General features: G+C 44.4%; 1 protein-coding gene across 2 annotated transcripts in view; it reads left to right on the top strand.

The window, feature by feature from the left end:
* Positions 1-19462, top strand: part of NCAPG (non-SMC condensin I complex subunit G) — a 455902-nt gene that overhangs the window by 401925 nt on the left and 34515 nt on the right. For both annotated transcript variants that reach the window (XM_029590425.1, XM_029590416.1), the window contains one exon: positions 16639-16717. The gene's annotated coding sequence lies outside the window, so the exon portion shown is untranslated. The remainder of the gene's footprint in view (positions 1-16638; positions 16718-19462) is intronic.

Here is a 19462-nt window from a genome sequence, read left to right as displayed (position 1 = left end):
GGGATCAATTGCTCCCATCTCTGAGGCCTTCTCAGTGGATCAGGCACTGTCAGCGACTTCAGCACTGGCCTACCAGTCGGGGTACGACTCTGAACTTTCCTTGGGGTATGACTATAAATTAAAAGATCTCTAAAGAAGGCTAATCATAAGGTCTCCCCTCCGACCCCTCTCCTCAACCAGAATAAAGCAAATCACCTCCTGAGGGCCTCTCCTTCACTGGTTTTGTTCAAGTAATAGTAGAGGCTATTCCACTTTAAGAGGATAAAATCCGATGCAATTTGTTGGACATCCTACAGTTTGTAGAGCCCCCTAAGGAGGTCTTGGCAGTCCCAGTTCACTAAATAGTTCAGGAGGTGCAGATGAGGTAGCAGAGCGCTGTCCGTGTCCGTGCCCCCCCCGAGACTCCAATTAACAAGATGGATGGATGCAATTTATTTTATCCAGAAGGTTCTTGATCTGAAAAGTGGTCTAAGCCAGTCTGATGCTGCAGATGGCTCATTCCTCGGTACCCCCAGAGGAAAGAATCTTGGACCTTGGATGCTCTTGCGAGGAAAGTTTTTTTTTTTTTTTTTTTAGGGAGCTATGCTAAATGCTCTTATAGCCTCCTGGCAGCTCTTTAAAGGCCAGTACATGCAGTATCTGCTGAAGCAGATGCAGGGGGTGAATGAGCAGCTTCCTCAAAACTAGTAAGACATCCTCCAGTCACTGGTAGACTAGGAAATGGTGTCCGCTTGACCTTTGATGTTTTCAAAACTGCATCAAGAATCTCTACCATGGAAATCGGCATCTGCAGAGTCTCCTGTCTGTGTGATTCAATACTGCCAACCAGAAGTCCAGGAAAAACTCACGGATGTGCTGTTTTCTAGAGAAGATCTCATCTCAGAATAAGGTAAACGCAGCAGTGGCACAGATTAGTGAACACTGCCATGCTGCAGCAGCTCTCTATTGCCACTCCTAACCTGCCCTCCTTCAGGAGGTATCGGAGGATAAGGCAGAACAGGCACTTTTTCCAACTGAGGAAGTACTATCCTCTGACCCTTCGATCCCATATACAAGTCCCTGTGTACCCATTCAAGGTAGCAGTAGGCTGCAGCTAGCACTTTAGTCAACTCCCTGGATGGGATTTTGACTGGATCACAAAAATCTCTACCTCTGCTGTAGGACCTACCTTTCAGATGCATGCTGAAATGTACATAAACAATTGGTCCAGTATAACGTTGGACGTGTCTCCTCAGCATCATAAGAAGAGGGTTAAGAATTAATTTATTAGGTCTCCTGCCAAATCAGCACCTGGAACCCATTTGGAGTTGTTTGCAGGGGTGGTTCTATAACGAGGCAAGGTGAAGCAGCTGCTTCTGGTGGCAAAACGTACCCCCCCCCCCCCCCCCCAAATGCTCCTGCCACTGCTGCCTAACCCAGCATTCAGGCCAACACCAGTAGCGCAGCTTCAATGAGATGCCAGAAAAGAGAATCCATGGTGGCACAGCTCCATTGATGCACCCCAGCAACACTGTAGCCGATGGGACCACCATAGGCTGCATCCCATGGCAGCTGAAAAAAAGGCCTAGTGGGGCTGCCACGGATTCCGTCCTACAGTGGATGAAGAACAGTCCCAGCAGGGCTGCTGCTGCAGACCTTATTCTACAGTGGCTCAGGAAGAGGAGCAGTAGGGCAGTCTGAAAAGGTTCATAAGCAAGAAGGAGACCTTGAAGGTGTGTGAGAGAAAGAGAGAGCCTGTGTTTGTGAGAGAGGGGGAGAGAGCCACGGAACCTGAGAGAGAGCCTGTGTTTGTGAGAGAGGGGGAGAGAGCCACTGAACATGAGTGTTTGTGTGAGGGAGAGAGTCACTGAGTGAGTGTGTGCTTCTCTGTATGTGAGAGTGCATGTGAGGGAGAGAGCCACTGTATATTTATTTATTTTTATTTATTTATTATCTTTTTTATACAGACATTCGTTGGTATATCAAGCCAGCTTACAATATAACTGAAGGAGGAAAGACGAAAAAACCAGGGTGGGGGGAGGGGAACAGCTAAGAAGATAGAAGGGGTGATCGAAGAGAGGGAAAAAACAAGACAGAGAGCGAAGAGAGGGAAAAAAACAGGACAGAGAGGAAATATAGGAACTGTACCAGAAGGGGAGAAAAGGTATATGAGAGTGCCTCTGTGTGTGTGCGTGGGAGAGAGGGCCACTGAGCATGGGAGAGTGTGTGTGTATGTGAGTGAGAGAAGGCCACTTAGTTTGAGTGCCTGTGTGTGTGTGTGTGTGAGGGAGAGAGGAGGCCACAGAGTATGAGAGAGTGACTGTGTGTGTATGAGATTGAGAGGGGGCCACAGGGTATGAGAGTGCGGGGAGAGAGGGTGTCAAGTATGAGAGAGTGCCTATGTGCTAAAGGAAGAGAAAGTGAAAGTTTGTGTGTATGTATGGAGAGAGCCAGTGAGTGGGCATGTGTGGGGGAGTGCTTGAGAGTGAACGTGTGTGTTAGTGTGTGTGAGAGAGTGAACGTGCGGTAAGAGTATGTGTATATGAGAGAGAGGATAAAGTTTGTGAATCCTCCCCCCTTCACAAACCCAGGATAATCTGAGTGGCTAGAAATCAAAAACTGCCATGTATGGAGAATAGGATTTTTTAAAATCCCTATAACTTTAAAGTATTGGTTATTATATGTTTCTGCTGTTTAGAAATATTTTATTGGTGTCTTATAAATGTTTTAAAAATTAAATGTTGGTAATTGACTGCTTTTTTATTAGCTAGACATTTTTAAATATTATTTTTATTGATATAGTTGATGTTTATATGTCTTGATTTTGTCGTTTGATGCTTTGAGGAATGGTGATTCTGTTTTTCCATTGTTGCACTGCATACAGAATTGGGCTTGCTGTGGTTTCCAGTTCAGTTTTTGTCTGCCTGTTTCTATTATAGACTGTCTGTTCTGTTTGTCCAGGGTCTATCTGGGTTCTGCATGTTTGACCAAGGTGTGAGGGATTTTGTGTAGATTCTGGTACAGGGATCTGTAGCAGCCAGGCTTGCTCTGTTTTACTAATAGGATGTGCATTGCTTTTGTAGGGCCTGTTGTATGTAGTATTTACAGTGCCGTATTTTCATAGGTTGGGTTGTTACTGTTTGAGTGCTGGCATTTAGTGCTGCTTTGGTATGGTAGATTTACTATATAGTAATTGTAATTAAGTTTATTCATGGTTATCTGAGGGCCAAGTCTACACCTAATGCACTTTATAATAGACTTAATATCATATGGGTTTCAAGTGTATTTTTTCAGAGTTTTCTGGATGGCACCGCAGCAATGTATGTAAATTTTTATCTTAAACTGTACTTTGAATGCCCTTTTTCATGTAAAGTCCTTTTTGGGTTTGGGGAAGTGGTTAATAAGAAATTTTAATTGTGCATTGGCATGACGGTTGGTGCTTAAGGTTGTAAGATTTGTCAGCATTCCTAAACCCTTGCATTGGCCCTGAGAGAGTGATATGTGGTAAGGTTCCCAGGAAAATGGTAGGTTTGCCAGTACCTTAGAAATATCATTTACAATTTATCTGCCACTCCTGAGAATCCTGATTCCTACTTTTTCCCCTTCCCTAGTAGACTTCAGTTGGGAATACTCCCCTGGCCCTCTTAATAATTTGACTTGTGCTGCACCTCAGGGAGGAGGGGGCCTCCATTTCATTCCTCGCCTCAGGCAGCAGATTGTCTTGAGCCACCCCTGGTCACGCCAAACATAAGGAACTGCTTCAAAAGTGTTGCACTCACCACCTGCGGAACCCCCACACCAGCTCCATCTGGCCGGCAACGCCTCGGGCTCTGCCTGAGTCTTTGGCTGCAACGGCCTATCTTCCTGCTTCCACTCCGCTTGCATTCTTGGACGCCAGGTACTTCCTCGGCCTCGCCAGTGCATGGGATACCACTAGCTTCTGACCCTGCCCAGGCTTTCCCCTAGGTGCGTGGCGCCGGTAGCTATTTAAAGGGCCTATGGCGGGATACCGGGGCCCGCCCCAGTGGATAACATCAGCTCGGGCCTATTTAAGGCTCCCTCGGGCCGTACTCATAGAAACATACAGAAACCTAGAAATGACGAAGAAAAAGACCAAGCGGCCCATCCAGTCTGCCCAGCAAGCTTTCACACTTACATTTTTTTTTCTCATGCTTATCTGTTACTCTTGGACCTTATTAGTAACTTTTTGGTTCTAGTTACCTTCCACCCCCGCCATTGATGCAGCTCCAGCACTGCTCTCTACATCTAAGTGAAGTATCCAGCTTAATTGGTTAGGGGTAGTAACTGCTGCAATAAGCAAGCTACTCCACGCTTATTTGTTTACCTAGCCCGTGCCATTCAGTCCTCAGATGGCTTGGCAATGAGTCTCCTGCGTTGCTTCCTCTCAGGATCCTGCGCTTCTCCTGGAAGGACTTCTGTTCCAGTACCTGACTCCTGTTCCAGCACCTGGTCCTTGTCCCCTGCTTCCTGGACCCATCTCTCGGATGGACCTCCTGGCTCTGAACCTTGGACCAGACTTCTTCCTGCTTGTCTACCACCTGTCTCTTGAACCTTGTATCGGACTTCACCTCACCTATCAGCCCCTAGTCCGGGGCCTTGGCTCTAGGCTACTCTTGGCGAGCCTGCCACCTGCCTTCTGATCCTGGGCAGATGTTCTCCTCTCTGTCCTGTTGCTGGAACCTGGACCCTGCCTGTCATTGCCCGGTCAGCATTCTGTCCTCGAACCTCGCTCCGGCCTCACCCTCTGACCCGGCACACCCTGGGTGTTCCTCAGGGTCCCACCTAAGACCAGCCGGCCCCAGCACCCAAGGGCTCAACCTGTGGGGAACGTGGGCTTGTATTGGCGAAGCTCCAGCTGGCCCCTGTCTTCCTCCGGCCTCGCCTACTGATGGGGACTTGCGGGGGTTTTCCTTCTCAGGTAGCGTCAACCCCAACTCAGGCTAGGGGTCCACAGTCCACGCCGTGGTTCCTACAAAAAGGAGCTCTCCTCTCTTAGTGACCAGAACAGTGAAACCAATTGCACCAAAGGAAAGAGGGCAGGAATTCTCTAATCCAAGTAGTTCCTACCATGTAGACAGATGGATTCAGGACCAGTGGGTTTATGCTCCCCTGCCAGCAGATGGAGACAGAGCAAGCTGACATCACATTATATATGTATCCCAGCATGGCAGTATTCTCTGTCCAGCAGATGGTGGACGTGCATAAACCTATGGAGATTGCTTTGTGTTTTTTTTTGATGGCACCAGTAAACAAGCAGCCTAAGCATCTTTCTATTTGTTGCCTGTCATATTAGGGCTTCTCAGCCTGACCTGGCTTCTAACCTGTGTCAGCGCTGCTCGGACGCTCAGGGAGAGTTGTCTTACTCAGATTTTGCTAAGCCTGGCTCCTCCCATTCTGATGATGAGTTGGTTAAGGCCTTGATTAGAGGGATGCCAGACCTTGCTTCTCCCTTAACTGGATCCAGCTGCTTTTTCTTGGGTGGAATTTTTTCAGGGCTTACAAGCCTTTCTTCAGGTGCAATCCTCTGCTTCACCCATTCCTGTCAGGTCGGACCCTCAGCTGGTGACTCTTCCAGTCCTATGCTAAAGTGCCAGGGTTTGCCTCGGCTCCCCGTGGGTGTTCCTTACAGGAATCTGGATGGCACTGATAGAGGTGGACCCTGATTCCCTGGAAGATAGGTTCCAGTCCTGAAGGAATTTCCCCAATCGACCCATGTTGTGGTACTTTCATAGAGATGAACTGCTGCCCTTGATTTCCCAGACTTTGAAACAGCTGAGTGTTCCTGGTTCGGATGTTATGTCGAGGCCGAAGAAGAATCCCATTTTGGTGTCCTTATATATAAAGCCTCTTGTTTTTTCCCTGTAATGGATGCCATTCAAGATTTGATTGATCTGGAATGGGACGCCCCAGAGGAAAATTTCAAAGGGGGTCGGACATTGGAAGGTCTGTACCCCCTGGGATCTGGCTGTGAGGGAGCGTTTGGGTTTTCCCAAAGTGGATGCACTGGTATATGCCGTCTCTAAGTGGGTGACCACCCCCATAGAGGGAGGAGCAGCCTTGAAGGATGTGCATGATGGACGGATTGAGGCTATTCTTAAGCAAGCCTTTGAGACAGTGGCAGTGACTGTACATATCACTTCCTGTTGCACCATAGTGGCACGATCTTGTCTGCTTCTCTCTCAGGAAGTTGATGAGTCTGAAGGCGATTGCAGAGCAGTTATGGAGCCCGCTGCCACCATTTTAGCAGACGCAGGCTATGATTTGGTCCATACCTCGGCCATAGGAGTGGCTTCAGTGATAGCAGCCAGGTATCAATTCTGGTTGTTCAGTTGGTCAGCAGACGCAGCTTCCAAGGCTAATCTTACCAAGATGCCCTTTAAAGGTTCGCTCTTATTTGGGAGTGAGTTGGAAAACTGGCCAGTAAATGGAGCAAATCTCTAGTTTCTCGGTTGCCAGAAGATGAGCAGATACGGCGCCTCTTTGATATGAGGGGTCGAGATCACATCAGACCAGTGGAGATGATACAAGAAGGATATACACTGGAATTTCACAGTATTCCTCAAGACGTGTTCATGGAATTCCCTTGCCACTCCCCGCAGAAGAAGCAAGCAGTGGAGTTCATGCTTCAAAGGCTCCTCAGGCTACGACTTGTGGTTCTGGTGCCCATGTTTCAAGAAAGTATGGGGCAATATTACATTTATTTGTTGTGCCCAAGATGGAGGGCTCCTTTATCCAACTCAAGTAGATGAATACAGTCATTTGAAGTTAACTCATTTTCACATGGAAACCTTATGCTCCTGTGATAATGGTGGTGCAGTCAGGGGAATATTGGACCTCCATGGATCTGTCAGAGGCTTACCTTCATATTCCCATAAGAACATGCCTATACTGGGTCAGACCAAGGGTCCATCATGCCCAGCATCCTGTTTCCAACAGTGGCCAATCCAGGCCATAAGTGCCTGGCAAGTACCCAAAACTAAGTCTATTCCATGCTACTATTGCTAGTAATAGCAGTGGCTATTTTCTAAGTCAACTTAATAGCAGGTAATGGACTTCTCCTCCAAGAACTTATCCAATCCTTTTTTAAACACAGCTACACTAACTGCACTAACCACATCCTCTGGCAACAAATTCCAGAGTTTAATTGTGCATTGAGTGAAAAAGAGCTTTCTCCGATTAGTTTTAAATGTGCCACATGCTGACTTCATGGAGTGCCCCCCTAGTCTTTCTATTATCTGAAAGAGTAAATAACTGATTCACATTAACCTGTTCTAGACCTCTCATAATTTTAAACACCTCTATCATATTCCCCCTCAGCCGTCTCTTCTCCAAGCTGAAAAGTCTTAACCTCTTTAGTCTTTCCTCATAGGGGAACTGTTCCATTCCCTTTATCATTTTGGTCTCCCTTCTCTGTACCTTCTCCATCGCAGTAGAGGAGGACCGGAAGGCTCATCTGCATAATGCTCCCAGCATCCCCCGGGAGAGGAGTCCAGAGGTCATCGCAAGCGATCCAGGGATTGACGTCCACAGCCCCAGCTTCCAGAGGCCCCGCACTCTTTGTAGTAGAGGACCGGAAGCGCGCGCCATTAGGCACGCAAATCTCAAACCCTTCCATTAACTGAGTGAAGATTAATTTAACAGTGGTTAAATAGGATTGGTAAGCATAGCTTTCAGAAATTTTTGGGCTTATAAAGTTTGGTGAAAAGTGAAAATAAGGTATATATTCTTTAGAGTTTGTGTGTGTCTGAGGTAATAAGCAAGCCAGATATAGTTAATTCTAGTGTCTGTCTTTCCCACCCACTCAACCCTTGAGTTTTAGGCATGAGACACTTTCTCATTAAAAATCAATCAGGGTCTTATCTATCAATATTGTCTGGGTAAATGTAACGTCAAGACTTGCTAGAGACAAAGTTCCTGGATGTAATAAATGACTGCTTCATGGAGCTATTTGTTAAGGAACCAACAAGAGAGGGAGCTATTTTAGATTTAATTATTAGTGGAATGCAGGATTTGGTGAGAGAGGTAACGGTGGTGGGACCACTTGGCAACAGTGATCATAACATGATCAAATTTAAACTAATAACTGGAAGGGGGACAATAAGTAAATCTGCAGCCATAACACTAAACGTTCAAAAGGGAAACTTTTTGATAAAATGAGGAAAATAGTTAGAAAAAAACTGAAAGCTGCAGCTGCAAAGGTTAAGTGTTCAACAGGCTTGGACATTAGGATTGTATTTTTCAACAGAGGCGCGCAGTCCATATGTATTCCACATATTAAGAATGCAAAATGATTTTCGTCATGGTTAAAAGGTGAGGTGAAAGAGGCTATTTTAGCCAAAAAAAAAAACCTTAAAAAATTGGAAGAAGGATCCATCTGAAGAAAATAGGATAAAACATAAGCATTGTCTAGTTAAGTTTAAACATTGATAAGACAAGCAAAGAGAGAATTTGAAATGAAGTTTGCCATAGAGGCAAAAACTCATAATAAAAACTTTTAAAAATATATCTGAAGCAAGAAACCTGTGAGGGAGTTGGTTGGACCATTAGATGACCGAGGGGGTTAAAGGGGCTCTTAGGGAAGACAAGGCCATTGCAGAAAGACTAAAATTAATTCTTTGCTTCCGTGTTTACTAATGAGGATGTTGGGGAGATACCAGTTCCGGAGATGGTTTTTAGGGGTGATGAGTCAGACGAACTGAACGAAATCACTGTGAACCTGGAAGATGTAGTAGGCCAGATTGACAAACTAAAGAGTAGCAAATCACCTGGACCGGATGGATTGCATCCTAGGGTACTGAAGGAACTCAAAAATGAAATTTCTGATCTATTAGTTAAAATTTGTAACCTATCATTAAAATCATCCATTGTACCTGAAGACTGGAGGGTGGCCAATGTAATCCCAATATTTAAAAAAAGGCTCCAGGGGTGATCCAGGTAACTATAGCCCAGTGAGCCTGACGTCAGTGCCAGGAAAAATAGTGGAAACTATTCTCAAGATCAAAATCGTAGCGCATATAGAAAGACATGATTTAATAGAACAGAGTCAACATGGATTTACCCAAGGGAAGTCTTGCCTAACAAATCTGCTTCATTTTTTTGAAGGGGTTAATAAACATGTGGATAAAGGTGAACCGGTAGATGTAGTGTATTTGGTTTTCAGGAGGCATTTGACAAAGTCCCTCATGAGAGGCTTCCACGAAAACTAAAAGTCATGGGATAGGAGCCGATATCCTTTCGTGGATTACAAACTGGTTAAAAGACAGGAAACAGAGTAGGATTAAATGGTCAATTTTCTCAGTGGAAAAGGGTAAACAGTGGAGTGCCTCAGGGATCTGTACTAGGATCGGTGCTTTTCAATATATATAAATGATCTGGAAAGGAATACGACGCGTGAGGTTATCAAATTTGTGGATGATACAAAATTATTCAGAGTAGTTAAATCACAAGCGGACTGTGATACATTACAGGAGGACCTTGCAAGACTGGAAGATTGGGCATCCAAATGGCAGATGAAATTTAATGTGGACAAGTGCAAGGTGTTGCATATAGGGAAAAATAACCCTTGCTATAGTTATACAATGTTAGGTTCCATATTAGGAGCTACCACCCAGGAAAAAGATCTAGGCATCATAGTGGATAATACTTTAAAATCGTCGGCTCAGTGTGCTGCAACAGTCAAAAAAGCAAACAGAATGTTAGGAATTATTAGGAAGGGAATGGTTAATAAAACGGAAAATGTCATAATGCCTCTATCGCTCCATGGTGAGACCACACCTTGAATACTGTGTACAATTCTGGTCGCCGCATCTCAAAAAAGATATAGTTGTGATGGAGAAGGTACAGAGAAGGGCAACCAAATGATAAAGGGAATGGAACAGCTCCCCTATGAGGAAAGGCTGAAGAGGTTAGGGCTGTTCAGCTTGGAGAAGAGACGGCTGAGGAGGGATATGATAGAGGTCTTTAAGATCATGAGAGGTCTAGAATGAGATGTGACTCGGTTTATTTATTCTTTCGAATAATAGAAGGACTAGGGGACATTCCATGAAGTTAGCAAGTAGCACATTTAAGGACTAATTGGAGAAAGTTCTTTTTCACTCAACGCACAATAAAGCTCTAGAATTTGTTGCCAGAGGATGTGGTTAGTGCAGTTAGTGTAGCTGTGTTTAAAAAAGGATTGGATAAGTTCTTGGAGGAGAAGTCCATTAACGGCTATTAATCAAGTTTACTTAGGGAATAGCCACTGCTATTAATTGCATCAGTAGCATGGGATCTTCTTAGTGTATGGATAATTGCCAGGTTCTTGTGGCCTGGTTTGGCCTCTGTTGGAAACAGGATGCTTGGCTTGATGGACCCTTGGTCTGACCCAGCATGGCAATTTCTTATGTTCTTATGTAAGGAAGTTGGAAGAGTGGTCAAAAATATGGCAGCTGAGATTCAATGCCAAGAAGTGCAGAGTCATGCATATGGGATGTGGAAAATCCGAATGAGCTGTATTTGATGGGGGGGGGGGGGGGGGGGGTGGGTGAAGGGCTGATGTGCACGGAGCAGGAGAGAGACCTTGGGGTGATTGTTTTGCCGACTTCAGATCATTAGACACTATGTGAGAAGGCGATAGCTACAGGCAGAAGAATGTTGGGCTGCATAGAGAGAGGAATATCTAGTAAGAGAAAGGAAGTGATGATCCCCTTGAACACGGCCTTGGTGAGGCCTCACCTGGAGTACTGTGTTCAGTTCTGGAGACCATATCTCCAAAGGGACAGAGACGGGATGGAGGCAGTCCAAAGAAGGGTGACCAAAAAGGTGGATGGTCTTCATAAAATGACTTATGAGGAGAGATTGAAGAACCTAAATATGTACCCCCTGGAGGAGAGAAGGAGCAGGTGTGATATGATACAGACTTTCAGATACTTGAAAGGTTTTAATGATCCATGGTCAACACAAACCTTTTCCGTTGGAAAAAATCAGTAGGTAGAACAAGGGGACACGATTTGAAGCTCCAGGGAGGAAGACTCAGAACCAATGTCAGGAAGTATTTCTTCATGGAGAGGGTGGTGGATACCTGGAATGCCCTTCTGAGGAAATGGTGAAGACTAAAACTGTGAAGGATTTCAAAGGGGCATGGATAAACCCTGTGGATCCAGAAAGGCTAGAGGATGGAATGAAGAAAGAGCCATGGGGGTGGAATACTGGAATGGAGGCTACTACCTTATGATTACTACCCTTACTCAATAAGCCTTCACAACTCCAACATTGCTCTCTGCTTCAACGGCAAGGGGAAATGTGGAAAAAGGGGATTTGCATTCAGATAAGAACCAACAAGGACTGAACTTCACAATCTGGGTAAACAAATAAGAGTGGGGGTAGCTTGCTTATTACGGCGGTTACTACCCTAAACCAATTAAGCCTGATACATCACTTTGAATACATATCAGCACTGCTCTTGCTTCAACGGTATGGGGAAATGTGGATAACAGGTTTTACATTCAAACAACATCCAACAAGGCATTGATCTGTGCAGTCTGGGTAACCAAACATTGGGGTAACTTGCTTGATGCGGCGGTTACTACCCTTAACCATTAAGCCTTATGCTCACCTTTGATGCAACTCCAACATTTACTCTCTGCATCAATGACAGGGGGATGGCAGGAAATTTGAATCAGACAGTTACCAACAAGGGCCCTGAACTTGCTGGTAGATGAAACAGTTAAGTATGGGAAATAAGTGTGGGAGCTTGCTGGGCAGACTGGATGGGCCGATTGGTCTTTTCTGCCGTCATTTCTATGTTTCTATGAATTTCATATAGTTAGCATAAAATGAAGGAACCTGAAGCTGATTTGTGCTGAAGAATACATTAATTGCCTTTTTCCGTTTGCATGTACATCATTATTGCTAATATGACTTCATTCTTCTAAAGAAAAAAATAGGAAAAACTCACTGAGCATGTGAGATCAATGCAATCTCAGGGCAAGAAGACAAAATTGCCAGCCTCATTTCAGGCTTCACACTGCTTCACTTGTGTACTCTGAAAAACTTATTTGACCCATTCCCCACAGGATTTAATGGGGGGGAAACAGCAGCACTTAAATATTTGCAAAAATTCTTATAGTCACCAAACTGCAAATGATAGAGCTACAGGGTGCCAGGAATTGCTGGCATGCAAGGTTATCTGGAGGAAATTCAAGCAAACGTTCATGCTATCTTTTTTTCTATATCTTTCCTTCACTGCATCATCTACCCTGCATCCCTAGCACTCATGCCTACATGCAGGGTGGACAGCCTTAATGCTGCCACCCTTGCACTACCTATGACTCAGCATCCGCGCTGGCATATCAGGTGCCTGCCAGCCCAGCACACCTGCTCTCACTGCTCTCAACAGGGATTCATGCCACTGTTCAAGGAGTCAAACATGCTGTGCACCAAACATTGGCCATGCCTCCCAAAAGACTAGTGACACTACCCTAGTTTCACCTCTGCTCGCAGACTTGTTCTTTACAATGCCTACAGAAACACAGTATGCCTCTCTATCTAATACAAACAGCAAGCAGAATTAGATACCTTAAGGTCTTGAATGGCAATCTAGCAAGCAACACTTCATACAATACACATTATGCTCATTGTCAGGCTGAGAATAGCCCACATTGACTTGCACTTGTTTATACTTCCCTGTCAGTACTCAGCCAGCTTATCTCTGTACACTCTCATCAATACTGAAATGAGGAGTACTACCTCTAGTGAGTCCTTTGTCCAGCTCTGGGAAGTCTGACATTTCTCGTGTAGCTTTCTCCATGCACTGTTGGATTTAAATGAAATTGAATGAAGAGCAGAAAAATAAGAATGATTCCAATGACTTGAATCAGCTGCTGACAATAAGGCTGTGAATAGGAATAAACAATATAGATTTAATTGTTTTCATGCAAATGCAAGAAGTGTAAAATATAAGATTGGAGAGTTAGAATGCATGACTCTAAATAAAGAGAACATTCAAAAACAGAAAAGAGCAAGAACATCAATAGACACCACACTAAAGATAACAGGTTCAAAAAATCAGTTCTATAAGATACTGATAACATACATCAATAAACCACATAATCGATGTATGTTATTAGTATCTTATAGAACACACCATTGGATCATTCGAAAGTGCCACAATGCAATCTATTGTCTCTTGTCACGCAATGGGCTGCAAACTGTCAGAAATAAGACGCTCAGTATTTTCATTCATCTGCTTGTTACTTTGCATACCTAATTTATCCTCTAATACTGTAGAAAACATATAAAAATAACACTGTAAATACCTAGCTCTAGAACACCAAAATCTACTAGAGCCGGTGGCCATTTTGCAAAAGGGAGGGAAAAAATCCCAAGGTAAATGAATGAGAATAAATCCTATATCTGTCCTTTATTCCTGTAAGCGGTGGCAGCTGCTGCCGCCACTTACTTGGATAAATACCAATCTATCCGGCTATCTGGCAGTGGCGACCCATGCCAGATACCTGGGTAAGTACAGACTTTTTCCAGCTTAGTAACAGCAGCTTGCCACTGTCAGATAACCGGAAAGATTGGTACTTATCTGAGTAATTGACAACAGCAGCCTCCCTTTACCCAGAGAAAGGATAGGTATGTGATTTATTCTCATTTGTTTATCTTAGGATTTTTTTCCCTCCTGTTTGCAAATTCATTTGAATAGCTTTCAAGCTGGAAAATAGAAATGTGGTTCCTGCCCTCTATTTCAGCAGCCAGCGTCCTGGCAACAGAGCAATTTTCTGTCATCAAGGATAAATGCCATTGAGCAGAATATTCTGAATTAAAAAAAAAAAAAAAGCTTTAACCCAAGAAGCCCATGATTGCTGCCCTTCCTGTCTGTCATTCCTTTACAAAAATCCTCTCCTCAAAATGTGAGCTGCATGCTGTCAGAGTTTCTAAGTCGGGAGGGCTCCGTATTTCTTCTCTCCCTACGTGGAAGCCGCCTCACACATTTTACATTTTATTCTAATTATTTAACTCCCGATGCATTTGCATAATTTTAGCTTGCTGTTTTGGGAGTTACATGAGTGTTAAAAATGTGTGCTGGAAACAAGCACACGGTTTGTTTGTTTGTTTTTTTGTTTTGTTTTTTTAACGCTCAGCTTATTGCATCGGCCTGTAAGAATTATTTAAAAATGGATAAGATGAGAATTCAATCTATTGTGTGGCATTCACAGAAGATCTTTAGTAATGAGAAATTAAGGTAAAGTTAAAATTAAATAAGATTTGCTTTACTGCAATAGACAGAAAAATGGGCAGATTAGATGGTCCTTTGAAGCCTTTTTCTTCTGTCTTATTGTGTTGTGCTTAAAAGGGGGTTTAATCAAGGAAGGTGAAACCGGTAGACGTAAGTATATTTGGATTTTCAGAAGGCATTTGACAAAGTTCCTCATGAGAGGCTTCTAGGAAAAGTAAAAAGTCGTGGGATAGGTGGCGATGTCCTTTCGTGGATTGCAAACTGGCTAAAAGACAGGAAAACAGAGTTAGGGATTAAATGGACAATTTCTCAGTGGAAGGGAGTGGGCAGTGGAGTGCCTCAGGGATCTGTATTGGGACCCATACATTTCAATATATTTATAAATGATCTGGAAAGTAATACAAGTGAGGTAATCAAATTTGCAGATGATACAAAATTGTTGGATAGTTAAATCACAAGCAGATTGTGCTAAATTGCAGGAAGACCTTCTGAGACTGGGAAAACTGGGCATCCAAATGGCAGATGAAATGTAATGTGGATAAGTGCAAGGTGATGCATATAGAGAAAAATAACCCATGCTAGTTACACAGCTACCTGCCAAGAAAGAGATCTAGGCATCATAGTGGATAACAGATTGAAATCATCTGTTCAGTGTGTTGCGGCAGTCAAAAAGCAAACAGAATGTTGGGAATTATTAGAGAATGGTGAATAAAACGGAAAATGGCATAATGCCTCTGTATTGCTCCATGGTGAGACTGCATCTTGAATACTGTGTACAATTTCTGGTTACCACATCTCAAAAAAGATATAGTTGCGATGGAGAAGGTACAGAGAAGGGTGGACAAAATGATAAAGGGAATGGAACAGCTCCCCTATGAGGAATGACTAAAGAAGTTAGGACTTTTTAGCTTGGAGAAGAGACAGCTGAGGGGGTATATGATAGAGGTGTTTAAAATCATGAGAGGTCTAGAATGGGTTAATGTGAATCCGTTATTTTACTCTTTCGGATAATAGACTAGGGGGAAGTCCATGAAGTTAGCTTGTGGCCCATTTAAAACTAATCGGAGAAAGTTTTTTTTTCACTCAGCGCACAATTAAACTCTGGAATTTGTTGCCAGAGGATGTGGTTAGTGCGGTTAGTGTAGCTGTGTTTAAAAAAGGATTGGATAAGTTCTTGGAGGAGAAGTCCATTATCTTCTATTAAGTTGACCTAGAAAATGCCACTGCTATTTCTAGCAACAGTAGCATGAAATAGACTTAGGTTTTGGGTACTTGCCAGGTTTTTGTGACCTGGATTGGCCCACTGTTGGAAACAGGATGCTGGGCTTGATTGGACCCTTGGTCCTGACCCAGTATGGCATGTTCTTATGTTCTAAGTAACATTGAAAAGTAATGAACATGAGTTGTATGTATAAGTGTGTAAACGATTTTCTGGCGAGAAAGAAAATGTCAGTCTTCTCAATGGTGATAAGTGATGTGTATGTATATATATCACACTAAAAGTTAAAGAAGGGTATGCTAAAATAATGGTCCTAAGAAAACTAAAACCATTTCTGACATTATCAAACTTTCACACAGTGCTTCAAGGACTAATATTTGCGAGCACCGATTACTGCAACGCACTGCTGCTAGGATTACCTTATGTATTGATAAGACCACTGCAAATATTACAAAACTCTGCAGCTAGAATTCTCACAGGTAAAAGGAAAAAAGATCACATTATAGATACACTAGCAGAACTACATTGGCTACCAATCGAACAAAGAGTTCAATTTAAAGCACTTTGCACAATACACAAACTGATCCATGACGAAAAAGCAGAATGGCTGAACACAGCACTCCGTGTACATGTACCACATAGAAATGTAAGATCAGCAAATAAAGCCCTCCTAACTGTTCAGTCAGTAAAAACAGCAAGACTAACCCAGGTCAGGGAGCGAGCACTATCACTGGCTGGTCCCATTCTATGGAACACTATGCCTTTAGAACGAAGACTACAGAAAAATTTCAAACTGTTCAAATTAAACCTGACTTTTCAAACAGGCTTTTTATAACGAGAACGGTGAAAATAAGTAAGGAAGAGCTGGCATAAAGTAAATCAGCACCCAGCGCACAATCTCCAGGTGCCTACCTGGAAATTATTTTTATCCCACTGATAATCATAGATAATTGAAAGTGTTTAGAATTAATCACATGTACTTCACCCATGAGATATGATTCAGTGGACAATTTGTCACAAATCAACTAGACTTTAATTGATTTATGTGTTACCAGATATTATTACCTTTGTAAAGTATTAACTATTTGTTACTATATGTGCCCTATTGTAAACCGTTATGATGGTAAATAACTTAATGATGGTATAGAAAAAAATTTAAATAAATTAAATACATTTATATATATTTTTTTTTCTTTAGGATATATAAAAACACCAGCTTTTACCAAGTCTAGAAACAAAAGAAAAACCTCCAAAGCAGAGGAGCCTGAGAGTGAATGGTATGTACATTTTCATGCGATGTTTGCAGTTTATTAAAATTAAAAGCACCTCAAGAAGTCATCTAGTTCATCCTCTTCTCCAGATAGGTTCCACTGTACCTTTATTGTCCCAGGCATATGTTTAATATAAAAAAAAACAACCCTTCAGTGAGGGCTGGCCTGATGACCAAATTGCGGCACTATAAATTACCATGCAGAAAACCTGGGATCAGTTCATGGATCCAGTTTCTTTTCATTGGGTTAGCAGGAACTGAGGATGCTGCATATGTAGGGAATCCCAATAATTAAATTTCTCCTAGAACAAGCAGGATAGTAGTCTTCACATATGTGTGGCATCATCAGATGGAGCCTGACACGGAAAAATTCTGTCTATTTCTAGAACTTAGACTGGCACGCTGAGCATGCGGCCACGCTGGGTCCCCCTTCAGTCTTTTTTTTTTTTTTTCTTCTGTGGTGCAATTGCCTCGCGGTTGTGAAGCTCTGCTCTCTTTGTTTCTTCTCAATTTTTTTCATCACCTTTGCATGGGGTTCCCCTTCCCTGGTTCCCCCTTAGTCAGTGGGGCAGCACGGTAAATTTTACTACCTTTATGATTGGTTCCAGGGGTTTTTTTGCCATAGGTGCCCGTTCAGGACCTTGAGGCATGGCCTCCTCTGGTTTCCGGTGATGCCCTCAGTGCCCGCAGGCCATGTCTTTGACTGATCCGCATGAAGTCTGTATTCTTTGCCTGGGGGCATTGCATGATGTCAGAGGTTGCTGCTTTTGTGACCAAATCATGCCTAAGGGTCGTCGGGCACCTTTAGATAACATGGAGAACCTTTTTGTCCCTAAAAACATGGGGCTCTTCACGCTGGCGTCCAGCACGTTGATGCTGTGTGTTCAAGGGGAGCCCTTGGGACACAGAACCCTCGTTCCTGAACGTACCCAGATCAGTCCAGACAAGCGGTTTTATTCATCCCTACAAGCAGATGGAGGTAGAGAACAAAACTTTGGGCACTGCCACATCTCTTCTCTGTCCTTTTCTCTTCTCTTAGCCTCTTTTATTTAATCAGATATTTGTTATAATGTAACTTTTTTCTTCCGATTTCTCTTCCCCTTCGTCCCTATTGTTTTATGTAAACTGATGTGATGTCCATACGAACTTTGGTATATAAAAGTGTTTAAATAAATACTCTACCATCTGTCTCCAGCAGATGGTAGAGTTGCTAGCCCTGAAGTCCTGACTGACTGGATATTTTAAAGAAGATTGCTCCCCGAGGTGACAGGCTCCTGCAGAAGGATCGTCCCTCTAGTTGAGCCGGGCGAACAGGGGCTTGGATGCTCCTGGCAAGCTTCAGCCCGGGACTGCTGACAGCCAGTAGTCTGGTTCCCTCAGTGGGACCGAAGACCCTCCGCCTGCCCAGGACAGGGAAGTACCCTTACTTTCAATTTTGTGCTTTCCTGTGTGTCTGGGCCTTTAAATATTTGTTGTAAAAAAAAAAAAAAAAAGTCACCAGCAGCTGTCTGCTTTTGCAACAGCAGAAGCATGCAGCAGGCTGAAATCCTCAGCGAGATCGTCTGGTTCAGGCTGGGCAGTAAGTGGGTGGAGTGGGTGGATCGGGGGATCATTCGGAGGAGGGTGGTCTCGGTCGGGGCAGATTCTCTCCTGAACAAGCCTTGCGGTTTTCAGTCACGGCAGTGGCCTGTTCACCGTGCCAGCGGGAAATTCTTGGGGCAGTGCGCCCTCTTGAGGGTTTGACAGCTGCCGTGTGGTGCGCCCCTCCCACTCGTGATCTGGGCCACAGAGTGTGCTGGGGGGGGGGGGCTGAAAGGCAAGCAAAGCCGCGGAGGCGGCACTGGGATCACAGGAGGGAGTAGCTATGGCCGCAGAAGCAGAGCCGGATAGGGGGGCTTCTCCTGGAGGGTCCCCGCCGCGCCAGTCTCCCATGGTTCAACCTAGGGAAAAAGGTCCTGATGTCTCGGGCCCTAGCAGCCCCAAGTGCCCTTCGGGGGGATGGGGGGGGTTCACCCAAATTCGTACTTTTACTGCACGAGGACTTCCTGGCTAGGCAGGTAAGTGCAGTGTCACAGAAGGCCCAACGGGTTTGACAAAGCAGGGGAAGGTCCCCCCTAAAGGTTCCAAGGGCCCCCAAACTCTGCCTCCTGAGGGACAGCTAGCACGATTGGAATCTGACTCGGAAGATTCGGACAAGTCTTAAGGAGGATGAGGTCTTTTCAGAGGCCGATCAGGATGGGGACCCGATTGGGGGTCCCCCCTCTGGACCCAGGGTCTCTAAAACTGAATGGGACCTTGAAGGGTCTGGAGGCTGAAGGCGATGATCTGCGGGTATTCCGGCTTTTCAAGAGAGGAGCATTGCCCCCTGTTACCTCAGGTGTTGGAGGAGCTGGAGATTAACCTCACCTGGAGGATTCAGAGGCTGAAGGGGCTAATCCAGTTCTGGACGGCCTACGGAGACCCCCGAGCGCTTTCCCAATTCTGAAGAAAATCCAGGAAATTGATCAACTGAGAGTAGGATTCCCCCAACTCGGGTCTGCGAGTTGGCAGAGCGATGTCCCAGCTTTATCCGCTTCTACAGGGACCATCTGGACGTTCTCAAGGTCCCAAAGGTGGATGCGGCAGTTTCGGCAGTCACTAAGAAGACCTCTATTCCGGTGGCTGGAGCTTCCTTCTGAAGGATGTTCAGGATCGAAAGTTGGAAGTGCATCTCAAGCGAGCTTTTGACGTCCTGGGGCTCGGCCTTCCGGCG

The sequence above is a fragment of the Rhinatrema bivittatum genome, chromosome 1, assembly GCF_901001135.1.
Source record: "Rhinatrema bivittatum chromosome 1, aRhiBiv1.1, whole genome shotgun sequence".
Classification (NCBI taxonomy): domain Eukaryota; kingdom Metazoa; phylum Chordata; class Amphibia; order Gymnophiona; family Rhinatrematidae; genus Rhinatrema; species Rhinatrema bivittatum.
This window is presented reverse-complemented; position numbering and strand designations above follow the sequence as displayed.